The sequence below is a fragment of the Nelumbo lutea genome, chromosome 3, assembly GCF_056320005.1.
Source record: "Nelumbo lutea isolate HS-2025 chromosome 3, American lotus-T2T, whole genome shotgun sequence".
Classification (NCBI taxonomy): Eukaryota; Viridiplantae; Streptophyta; class Magnoliopsida; order Proteales; family Nelumbonaceae; genus Nelumbo; species Nelumbo lutea.
The window spans coordinates 43,242,457-43,254,895 of NC_142686.1; the positions used below are offsets into that span (position 1 = coordinate 43,242,457).

Consider the following 12,439-nt stretch of genomic DNA (forward strand, 5'->3'; position numbering starts at 1 on the left):
TAGAGTGACTCCAACTTGAGTCACAACTCTGCCGTAGAGGTTTCTTTAGCAACTTCACGAAGAACCTCGTTCGATAAGCACAAATAAATAGCCGACATGGCTTTCATATCAATCTCCTCCTTTTCATCAGACATGGATTCAGGCTTTTTCTTTCGCCCCGCCAAGGCCTTCTCCAAGCTGTTCTAAATCAAAATCGCTCTCATCTTGAGTTTCCATAGACCAAAATTCACATATCTATCAAAATTTTCAATGTCAAACTTCATTGTTGTCATTAGTAACAAAATTAATCGGTAAATAATCCCAAAAAACAATGCTCTGATATCAATTTGTTAGAATTAAACTCTAAATTACCGATTAATTAGTTTGGCAAACAAGAAAATTATTGAGAAATATGTGAATTATAAAGCAAACAATAAGAGCAAAAGAAAAAAGATAAAGATGACACCAGATTTATGTGGTTTGGTCAAAGAGACTTACATCCACGGGAGAGGAAAGAAATCTTGTTTATTCATGTCCTTGATGAGAGTACTACAAACTGGCCACCTTACTAGTGCCGAAATGCCTTTAACAAAGCCTTGAAGCACTCCATAGCATAGATGACTGCTTTGATCTAGTGTGAAAGAACCCTTAATGGTAGCAGTGAAGAAGAAGACAAACCCCAAACAGATTCAGCTTTCTAATGCTCACTCTCCACACACACGACTACTCCCTGGAAGCTCCTGTTGTATAAAAAAAATATGGAACATGGTCCCTAAATTCAGGCGAAATGGAGGAGCAGTTTTGGTGGAGTAATTGTGACTGTTGAATCCCAACAGCTACACCAAGCGACAACAGTAATTGTGACTGTTGAATCCTAGCAGCCACACCAAACGTCAATAGTAATTGTGACTGTTGAATTGCTCAGCCACACCAAAAGTCAACAGGTTTTATCTGATAAACCCTTGAATGCATTTGGGGTTCTTGAGAGGATAAAAGATGTGGAAAAGACAAATCAAAGACTAGGATGCAAAGAGAGTGAGGGGGGCATAGAGATCATTATCTTCAAAAGGGAGAGGGTTAGTGAAAGAATTTTGAGAAACCAACCATGGATATACAACGACTATCCTCTACTATTTAGGGATTGGAATCTAGATCTTAAACCGAGTAGAGTAGTCTTTCAAGAACTAGATATTTATATAAGGATTTTGGATCTCCCATGTAACTAATGACAAGAGCAAATGGTGGGTTCCATGTAAAACAAGTGGGAGATTTGATCCCGTTGGACAAAGATGATATCCATGATAAAAATGCCTTAGAGTGGGATTTATACCTATGAGTTAAGATGAAGATTAATGTAAATAATCCCTTGGTTAAGGCAGTTGTGGGAACAAGAAGGGATGGTTCAAACAAATGGTTCCAAGTGCAATACAAAAGGCTTCCATTTTTTTTCTATTATGCCTGTGGAAGAGTTGGACATGGGGAAGGGAATTGCAGTTACAAGAAAAGGGCGGACCTAGTTGAGGACCTGATAAACCAATCAGTTGCATAGACAATGAAGGACGATGGGATCCTTACGAGCTTCAGATTGTGGTTAAGGGTAAGTAGTGAACTTGATGAGCAGAAGTATTTCAATAGTAAAGAAGGGAAACAAAGAGAGAGAGAGAGAGAGAGAGAGAGAGAGAGAGAAGGTAGACCCTGCAAATCAGAAGGAGCACCCCAAAGTAGAAGTTGAAGGTTCAAGCACGGACTCATGCAGAGAATAGGCTAGAACACGATTCTACTGCATAGTAGAGCTCTCGCCATGTTTTTCTGTAGTAATTTTCACTTGAGTATGGAGGAGGGGCTATGACTATGTCTGGAAAAGGATAATCTAGTTGGTCGGAACTTCAATGTCATGGTTGCTCCGGTGAAGCTACTTTGACGAGGTGAGCTGTCATGGATAGGCCCAATTAGCAAAGTCAGAGATCAACAGGTGTGTGGCTTGAGTCTTGCTAAAATCAGAAAAGGGCAGCCAGGTAGCTTTAGCAAGTGAAGCAAATTTTATCCAGACAAGGAAATCCTCAGATGTGGTTATTGAGGAATTGTTCATTCAACAAAAGCTATTTGAACCCTCATAAGCAAGTTAGTTATGATAAGGTCATAGAAAAGGGAGGTACCACAGTGGAAAGGGTTGAAAAGGCCCATGAGAGAGTGAAAAAAGATAAGCCAGAGAAACTTCTTAAACTAAAAGACCAATGTCAGAGCTGAATGAGGCAAGCTTGAGATATAGATTTGTGGAACTGAGTTCGAACTTGGTCCCAATTTTCAGAAGGCCAAAATTTCATGCAACCAAATTCCCAATTTTTGAAAATGGAAGCTATGCTTGAGTCTAGGAAGTAGAGATGTCACCATTGGATTGCTCTAAGTTACAATCAAACGAGGAGGTACCTTTTCTTCTTTGTTCCTTTGTTGAATTACCTAGTTGCTCTCAAGTAAATATGATGCCAATGCTCTTTAACCCCCAGCGGAGTGTTTCTGATCCTTGCAACTCATCCTCTGAAGAGGAGGAAAATGTGTGAGGCAAGAGTCTTTATTAAAAAAAAGCTTGAACCTGAGAACTCAAATCCATAGAAGACTTCTTAGCCTCTCCAAAATTTTTTGTATGATCTGCTAGACAACAAATCATGTGTTTAGATGCATAAATACATCAACATTGCAGGTGTTTAAACATTTTCCTAAGTGGAATCTTAATTGGGGGTGGAGAAAGGGAGGAATTAAATAGTCGCAAAAAGAAAATGATTGTTTGAAAATTAAAAATCTTGCTTTAAAAAGAGCTCTCCCCATTTCTCATGGGTGAAAAATAAGTGGGTTAAGGTGGTCGTTCCATAACAACCATCGATAGGGAAATGAAGATAGCCTGCTGGAATTGTCAGGAAACGAAATGTAGCCTAATTAACAACAAAAAGAAGTTTAGAGGTCTATGGGACTAGAGTTGCTATGGTGTTGATCCAGTTGGACTAGTTGGTGGCTTGGCTCTATTTTGGAATTTAGAGGTTAAAGTGGATATTGTGGTAGTAAATAAGAATTTTATCCATACAAAATTTTAAGATTGAAATTACAAAGTATGGTTTTACTCCTATTATGGAGAGCCAGACAAAAAGAAAAGGGCTAGAGATCTAAATTTCATTCTATAAAGAGAGGAGAAAACTGGTGGACACAAACCCTTTGGCAGGAAACAAAAGAAGACTATTTAGATTCAAAGAGATGTGGGGCACCCATGTAGACTGTGAAAATATAATAAAAGATGTGTGGCAAAAACAGTTGGGGAGTACTTTTCAAAATTTATTTGCAAAAGAAGTTCAGATGGATGAAATCAAAAGTTAGAAGTTAGAAGAAGAGGCTCTTGAATGTTTTAGTCTGTCTTATGGATTCAAATGTGAGAAAGTTGGATAGGGAAGTAACAAAAGAGGAAATCAGTGAAGCTCTATTCTAAATGCACCCTTGAAAATCCCCAAGACATGATGGTTTCCCAAACATATTTTTTCCAAAAGTATTGGAACATAGTGAAAGATGAACTGTTTACAACAATTAAACAATTTTTTAACGAGGGTAAACAGTATGAAGACTTGAATCTCGCCTTCATCTCCTTGATACCAAAATTTGGGCATCTAGAAGATCCTAGCCAATTTAGGCCAAACAGTCTTTCTAACACAATCTAAAATCATTACCAAGGTTCTAGAAAACAGACTGAAATCTAAGTTGGCTATAATTATCTCTTAAAACCAAAGTGCATTTCTATAGTGCAGGTTTATAAACGAGAATATCTTTGTTGCTCATAAGATCTTTTATTATATGAAAATAAAAGAGCAAAGAAAGGTTGTATGGCCCTTAAATTCAATATGAGCAAAGCCTATGATCGTGTAGAGTGGGTTTTTATGGAAGCTGTTATGGGAAAGATAGGCTTTGGGCAGAAATAGATTAAGTGGATTATGAAATGTATAACATCATTTTCTTATCAAATCTTGATAAATAGATACCTAGGTAGAAAATTTAAGCCAAGTAGAGGATTAAGACAAGGTGACCCAATCTCCCCCTACTTTTTTTTCATGTGTTTAGATGTCTTCTCTAGATTACTTATTAGGATTGTGGATCAAAGGATGATTTCGGGGGCGAAAATGAATCATAAGTGTCCAACCATCTCTCATTTGTTTTTTTTTTTTGTAGATGACAACTTAATTTTCATAAAAGTTGATCTAGGGGGAGGTTAAAAGGTCTTGGAAGCTATCTATGCATATGAAAGTGCCTCAAGACAAAAGGTGAACCCAAGTAAATCTAAAGTTTCATTTGGCTCTAATGTTCACCCAAGAATTCAAAAAGTCATTGCTAGAAGTGTAAACTTCAAGAGAGTTAAAAAACCTTTACTTTACCTAGGCCTTCCATCTCACTTTTCTAGATCGAAGATGAAGATGTTTTACTTTTTAATCAATAAAGTGGAAAGGAAGATTGCAAGTTGGACAAGCAAACTTCTCAATCATATAGGCAAGGAAATAATGATTAAGGCAACATTAAATGCCATGGTGTTGTTCTCAAGGGTTCATTGCGTTTAGTAGTGAATTTGGCTAGGCCTTTTCACAGAGGCTAGGCCGAACCAATGTGGATTTATGCGAGGTTATACAAATCAGGCCTAAGTTGTCCATGCAACACCATTGGGTTATGAGCTTTATAGATGATGGGCCTAAAGCCCATAATTAATATGATTAATTAAGTTGTCATGTGAGCCAATATGGGTTTGGAAATGGGTATAAAGCACCTATCCTCTTAAGAGGATAAGGCTTATCTTTAAATAGAATCCAAATCCAAGTTTTTAAATAATCTCCTAATTAGATTATGAGAAGTGCTTCATAAAGAGATAAAAGAACAATATGGTGAACTGATCAAGAACACCTCTCAATTCAGTTCTCTCTCTCTCTCTCTTCTTCTTTTGTCTTCCAAGAAACCCTAGTTCAACTACAACTTATTTGGGACTGATAGAGATCAGTTTTCCTCTAATTTTTGCAAGAAAAAAATTCAAAGGAATTTTGTGCTCACCTCCCCAGTTCAATCCAAGCAGTTGGATTGTAGTTTTGTTGAAAACTGCGTTGTTGACCTGACTTTAGGAGTACACTACGCCATGCTTAGTGGAGGCTGGTTTGAGAACTGATTTGGGAGCGAACTTCCACCTTGGGATCTGCATTTGTGGTATCCGTATCAGGTATATGTCTCCCTCTTTGTTTGGTTTCAAATCTGGTCCGGTTCAGTGAAAGATCAATCCTAAAAAATACAATTTTTCGAAACATAGGGAATTCAATTCCTAGAAGGATTAGGAAATTTTTGAAAAATTTTCCAACCATCTAGCATGGTCTGACCTTCCATATGATGGATCATAACCCTTCATTTAGAAAGGAAGTCTTTAGAGATGGAGTGTGCTAGCTGGTGGGTTCAGGAAAAAAAACATTGAAATTTGTGATGACCCCTAGCTCCCAGAAGTGCCAGGTTTCAAAATCATGGGTCCTAGACTTGAAAGCCAAGGAATCTCAAAGGTTGAAGAACTCTTTCTTCCAAACTATAAAGAATGGAACTCTCCACTAGTCAATTCTCTTTTCATTCCCCCATTGCTAAGAAATTTTTATCTCAAAAGATTCCTATTTTCAAATGGGATGGTAAGCTTATTTGGACTTTAATAAAAAAAGGAATTTTCTGTGTCATATTTTCATATTTCGTGGCAAAACACTTAGCAGATTCCACCCCATCCAGTAGGACTGATGATATGAAGCTATGGTTTGATATATGGTCCATTCCAGTCCCTCCAAAAATTAGGAGTTTCCTCTGATATATGCTATGGCAGTCAAGGAAAACCTCTTTAAAAGGAAAATTACAAATAATCTTCAATGTCTAGTCTCTTACCAGAATGTTGAATCAGTCCTTCATGCCTTATGCTTGTGTGAAGTAGCAAGCCGCTATTGGTTTGGAAGCTAATGAGACAACAAGTTGTTCACTTCCTTATTTTTAGAGATTGGCTGAAATCTTGTTTTAAAACCTATAATTCCTTCAAGGAAAGGAAGGATGAATTGAAGGCCTATCGAGCCTTGAGGATTTGGAATATTTGGCTTCATTGAAATGACATAGTTTTTAATGATACTAATCCTAATCCAGATTTGGTCATTGATAGGGTTGCAAGATAGATAGTGTGGAACTTTAGAAGATGGATCTTACATCATTACCAATACAGCTCCATTCTAACAATTCAGATGGAGCCCATTATTTTTGGTCCCCTCCGCAAGTAAACTAACTAGGTAAAATTAATGTTGATGGGTCTTTTTGTTAATGATAGCTTTGTGGCTCTAGGAGTGGTGGTTCGTGACTCAAATGGTGCTTTGTTAGCTACCAAGTTTAGTCTTGTTTTAGTGTGTTCTACAGCTTAGACTGAAGCCTTTGCAGTTTTGGAGGGCTTAATTTTTGGAAAAAAAAACTATGTTTAAAGAATATAATCATTAAGAGTGACTGTAAAAACCTTGTTAACAATCTGTTAAATGAGGTGTATGGCTGTTGTTGTAGGAAGCACTCTTTGGGAGTTGCTGCTTGTGCTTGCTGCCTTTGGTGCTTTACAATGATTCGCTCTGGGAGAACCTTTGCTTTAACCAAGTGTCCTCTCCTATGTCAAATCCAGTGGAGGAGGAAGAGCAAGAGAAAAAAGAAAGAAAGTGGCATATTTTGAAAGTGTAATGAACAAGTTAATGATATTTTTGTCTTTTACATTTTATCTGTTAGACTTAACCTTGGAAAGGTCAACAAGGTATATGTAAGTTGTTTTTAAATGTTCAATGTATATATATACGTACTATATATAAGTAATTAACCTTTTTACTAATACGTACAGTCTAGTTACTAAGACATAGAGCTTTAAACTTCAAATACTAAGTCACTATATATATAGCATTAGAGATGTGCCCAATTTTTAATATTTTTTTATTTATATTTAAAATTTTTTATTTAATTATGACATCATGAATTAGCCCATTTGACCTAGATGGTTGAATTGCTTAATTAATTACTTGCCACCATGATGGAAAAAGGTTTCATTTTTTGGGTAAATTTAAAAAAAACATGTATTTTATATTATTAAAAGTATTGGATGTAGATCCAAGGCCCTGTTTGAGAAACTTTTAATAAGTACTTCTTTTAAGATATGGGACCATACATTAAGTGGTTTTTAAGTACTTATGGGTGTTTGGTAAAAAAGTGGAGAAAAAATATTTTTTTTTAAAGAAGTTAAAGTACTTCTTTGAAAAAGTGGCTTCAAGTTGGCTATTTTTTTAAGTACTTCTTGAAGAAGTACTTGTCCAAAATATTAGGACGAACCAGCCCTGACAAATTTGTATAATGACTAAAATACCCCCACTCCCCCTTCTCCACCCATTCAATCCTCAAACCCCAGGTCCATCAGCGACGATCGGTGGTGAGGAACCGTGGCCGGTGGACCTGCCGTTTGGCCTCTTTCCTCTATGCTTTGAAGTTAGATCTTTGAAACAGAGCTCGCAGCTCGATTTCAGATCTCTGGAATAGAGCTCGTAGCTTGATCTTAGATTTCTAAAACAGAGCTTGATCTAGTCGTCGCCGTCGTTTGGGTGTCGAAGAATCAAAAGAGAGTCGTTCAGTCGCCGCTGGTTCTCTTTTGGAGAGGAAGATGAACAATGTCTTGTTCATGGTTATAGAAGAACAGAAACAAAGGAGAAGAAGAAGAAAAGGAGAGAGAGAGAGAGAGAGAGAGAGAGGGAGGGAGAGGGAGAGAAAGACTAAGGAGAGGTTGTCGATGCTCTTTATCGCTCGAAGGGAGAATAAGGGAGTTGTAGTGGCAACAACCTTCCCCCTGCTCATCGTCTTATTATTATTATTATTATTATTGAAAAGTATTGTATATATGCATGAGAGAAGTGAAGGCTAAAATTGTCATTTGAATAAATATAAGCACTTATGGGGAAAGTAGTTTACCAAACATTCCCACCCCAATAAGTACTTAAAAACATAATAAGTGATTTGAAAAAATGGATAACCAAACAGCCTAAAGTGGGTTACCAAACAAGTACTTCTTTTAACAAGTACTTAATCATCAAACATGGCCTAACAAGTAGAACTTATTTGTTTTGTGAAAATGACTTAAATATAGGATTCAATAAAATAATGAAAATTAATACCCAAAGTCTAATTGACTGAGGAGAAAACGTAGTAGTTCTAATTACATTTTCTACCCTCACAATTAGAGAGGGACCAAATTAAAAAAATAGGGATATTCTAGTGAAGAATAGGATTCAATAAATGCTAGTGAGAATTAATACTTTAAATAGAAGATTTAATGAGAGGGATTTCATTGAGGAAGAAAGTGGTTTTTCAAATTACATTTTCATCCTTAAAATTAGAGAATGACCAAATTCAAAAATTGGGATAATTTAGTCAACCAAAATTTCCATATCCTCATTCACACTTTTTCACATTTTTAATAATAGCATAGAGATATATACACAATATTATTCAACACAATTTGGCTTACATCACTTGGAGTTTGATGGAGTCTTGAGTCTTGGAAACTTGACTATGATGGCATCCCTACGTGTCTCCTGGTCAAAGAAGTTTGAATTTGGCTGGACTCTAAGTAACATACATAGCCCATGTTTTAAACATTTTCTGAGGATAGTAGAAGTGGATTAGCTACAACGTGAGACAGCACTGGAGCAACTCCGGCAACTGGAAACATGTTTTAAACGTTGACCTGAAGTTTAACGTGGCTTGGAGACTTGGAAAAACTTTTTCAATGTATATAAATATGTATGAATTTGGGTGATTTGAGCTTAAGAAATATATCCACTACTTCCACTAGCCACTGGTTGTGAGGGATTGTGTGTGGAAATAATAACCATGGGCCGTAGTAATAGTAGTGTTTGTCCTGGGGTTTGCACCCTTCAATTTCAACTTGTTTTTCTACTTTTCATAATGTTATCTGGGTTCCCGCTCCTCGAAACCATAAAGCCTTGTTCCAGCAACAATGATCATAACGTGGGTTGTATGGAGATGGAGAGAACAACACTCCTCGACTTCAAGGAAAACCTGGTAGATCGTTGTGGCCAGCTCTCTTCTTGGGTAGGTAATGACTGCTGTAGCTGGAGAGGCATCCGTTGCAACAATAGGACCGGTCGTGTTATCCAGCTTGACCTCGGCGACCCTTGCCAAGATGGGAATTCGGGTTGTCATCCTTAGTCGGTGAGCCATTAAATCCTTTGCTCAGTTTGGAAGATTTGAATTACTTAGATTTGAGTTGTAACGATTTTGGAGGGATCTCTATCCCTAATTTCATTGGATCATTCAAGAAGTTGAGATATCTCAACCTCTCTGGTGCTGGGTTTAGTGGAACAGTTTCTCCTCATCTTGGAAACCTTTCCAACTTGCGTCATCTAGATCTTTCAACATAGGTATTTCCTCTATACAAATTGAAGGTCAACAGCATTGGTCGGCTCTTGGGTATGTCTTCTTTGGAGTACCTTAACATGGGATCTGTGGATATGAGCAAACTAGGAACAAATTGGCTACAATCAATTAATAAGCTTGGTTCTCTTAAAGAGTTAAAGTTGGGTGACTGTCAACTTCACAGCACTGCTCTCTCTCCTCCATCTGTCAACCTTCACTTTTGGACCTTGATCTCTCCGGTAACTCTCTCAATATCTCAATTATGGTTTCTTAATGCCAGTAGCCTTGTTATCTTGATTTTGGCCACAATCTTCCCAGTGACCCTAATTTGTCTATCAATCTTAACATTGACAATATGCCACCAAGAGCCCAGGAAACTTTTTGCCAATTGCAAAGTTTAGTTTTGGCAGGTAACAGAATTGGTGTGAGGTCGACAAACTTGTGAACATCCTAGTGAGATGCAAAAGGATAAAGATGTTAGATTTAAGCTCTAATCAGTTTAGTGGATCTTTGCCTGCATCCATTGGAAATTTGTCCTCTTTGGAGAACCTAGACCTTTCTGAAAATCAATTAATTGGTTCTCTGCCTTCATCCATCGGAAATTTGTCATGTTTGCAGAAGCTAGACCTTTCATATAATCAAATGAATGGGGCCATTCCAGTAAATGTTGGGCAGCTCTCACATCTGGTTTACTTGCGTCTCTCAGACAATTCTTGGGAAGGTGTTCTTTCAAAACATCATTTTACAAACCTCACAAGGTTAGAGATATTATACATATCCTCTTCATCAGGAAAATCTCTGGTTTTTAATGTAACACATGATTGGGTTCCTCCTTTCAGTCTAGAGTATTTCCTTATGTCTGACTTACAACTGGGCCCTCGTTTTCCTTCATGGCTCCATTCTCAAAACCAGCTTTTCTCCATATCCTTAACAAATGTTGGCATTTCTGACGAGATACCCACTTGGTTTTGGGAATTATTGTCAAAGTCTGTAGCACTTTTGGATCTCTCCTATAACAAATTAACTGGAAAGGTGCCAAACTCCTTAAGCATTGATCTGGGAGTTGGCGTGGTTTTAAGCTTCAATCGCTTAGAGGGTCCACTCCCACTTTGGCGATTTAGGCCTACACCATTAGCCACACTAGCTCTTCGAAATAACTTGTTCTCTGGTCCTATACCACCCAATATTGGTCACATATCATCGTGCTTGACAATCTTAGATCTTTCGTGGAACAATTTAAGTGGCAGCATTCCCCCATCCATAACTAAAACAAAACCCCTAAATTTTCTTATTCTTTCAAAAAACCATTTATCTGGTGAACTCCCTTGGGATTGGAAGGATTTAGAAGAACTATTGGTTGTAGACTTAGCCAACAATAGACTAACGGGTACTATTCCTAGTTCATTCAGTTCTTTGGCTTCACTTGAAAGGTTGATATTGAGTAACAATAGCTTTATTAGGGAGCTACCATCCTTGAAGAATTGTACATCCCTAATCAGCCTTGATCTTGGCGAGAACAAATTATCTGGAAACTTGCTGACATTGATTGGAGAAATCAGTGCTCCCTTGATGTTTCTACGCCTACGGTCAAATTCATTCTTGGGAGATATTCCAAAACAACTATGTCATTTCTCTTATCTTCATTTCTTAGACCTTGCTCATAATAATCTGTCAGGTCACATTCCTATGTGTTTTGGCAATTTGAGTGCTTTCATTGGTTTAAGCTCTCCTAAGACTAAGAAAATCAACATGGAGTATGACTAACACATGATGATAATAGCAAAGGGAAGAGAAGATGAATATATTGATGGTGGCGGAATTCTTCGTTACGTAAGGAGCATAGATCTTTCCAGCAATAATCTATCAGGGAAGATTCCTGATGGTATCACAAACCTCTCAGGATTGGGAACGTTGAATTCATCAATGAACCAACTCACAGGAAATATCCCAGATGAGATTGGTAACTTGAAATGGTTAGAAACTCTTGATCTCTCAAGAAACCAACTTTCTGGCCAGATTCCTCAGAGCTTATCTTCCATATCTTCCCTGAATCATTTGGACCTTTCTTATAATAACCTATCAGGGAGGATCCCATCGGGCAACCAGCTCCAAACACTCAACGGTTCTTCCATTTATCCCGATAATCCCAATATTTGTGGGTTACCACTTTCAAGAAAGTGTGAGGATGATGACAAATCTTCTGAGGGTCCAACGTCCTTTGTTAATGATGCTAATGGAGACAATAATTCTTCTGATTCTGAGATGCAATGGTTTTACATAAGCATTCTCCAAGGATTTGTGGTCGGTTTTTGGGGAGTTTGTGGCACTCTACTTTTGAAGAAGACACGGAGGCACGCCTATTTCAATCTCTTGGATGATATGAAAGATTGGGTTTTCCTAGTAATTGCATTGAGTGTCATTCGCCTGAAAAGAAAATTAATATTTGGAAGAGCCTAATGTTTTACACAAGGAGTTATTTCATGATCGGTGCTGGCAATATATAATTAAGTGTACTGTTTTAATATTGTATGTCCTAAATGTAAGCATTTGTTGTTACATTGTGTACTATGAGCAAATAGATAAGGAAATTAGTAAACCATTGTTCTAGAGGGGGTGTTTTAGTATATGATCCTGCAATAAATAATGGTCTAGACTTTATAATTCCGATGCATTTGAATAATTCAACAACTTTGCTGACACGGTTTTAGTGTAGGACTAAAATCGTGAATCATGGACCTACATTAATGCATCAAAGGCTTTGATTTCAGTATTTCATGGACCATGTCATTTGAAAAAGTGGTTTGAATGCATTTGCCATCCAATCAAAGGATTTGAATTTAACTCAACTCTACACCAATGCGGCAGGAACATAGGCTCATGCAAGTCACATGTTGGGAGAAAAATAACAACTGATTCTTTTCAAACGCAGGTGTTGGGACCATTGTTTTCAAAACCGGACCGGATTGGACGGCTGGATCGGAAAAAC

The 12,439-nt window shown here is 37.5% G+C and overlaps 1 pseudogene; it reads left to right on the plus strand.

The window, feature by feature from the left end:
* Nucleotides 1-8,901: 8,901 nt before the first annotated feature.
* LOC148864549 (receptor-like protein EIX2) lies at nucleotides 8,902-11,941 on the plus strand (annotated as a pseudogene).
* Nucleotides 11,942-12,439: the final 498 nt, after the last annotated feature.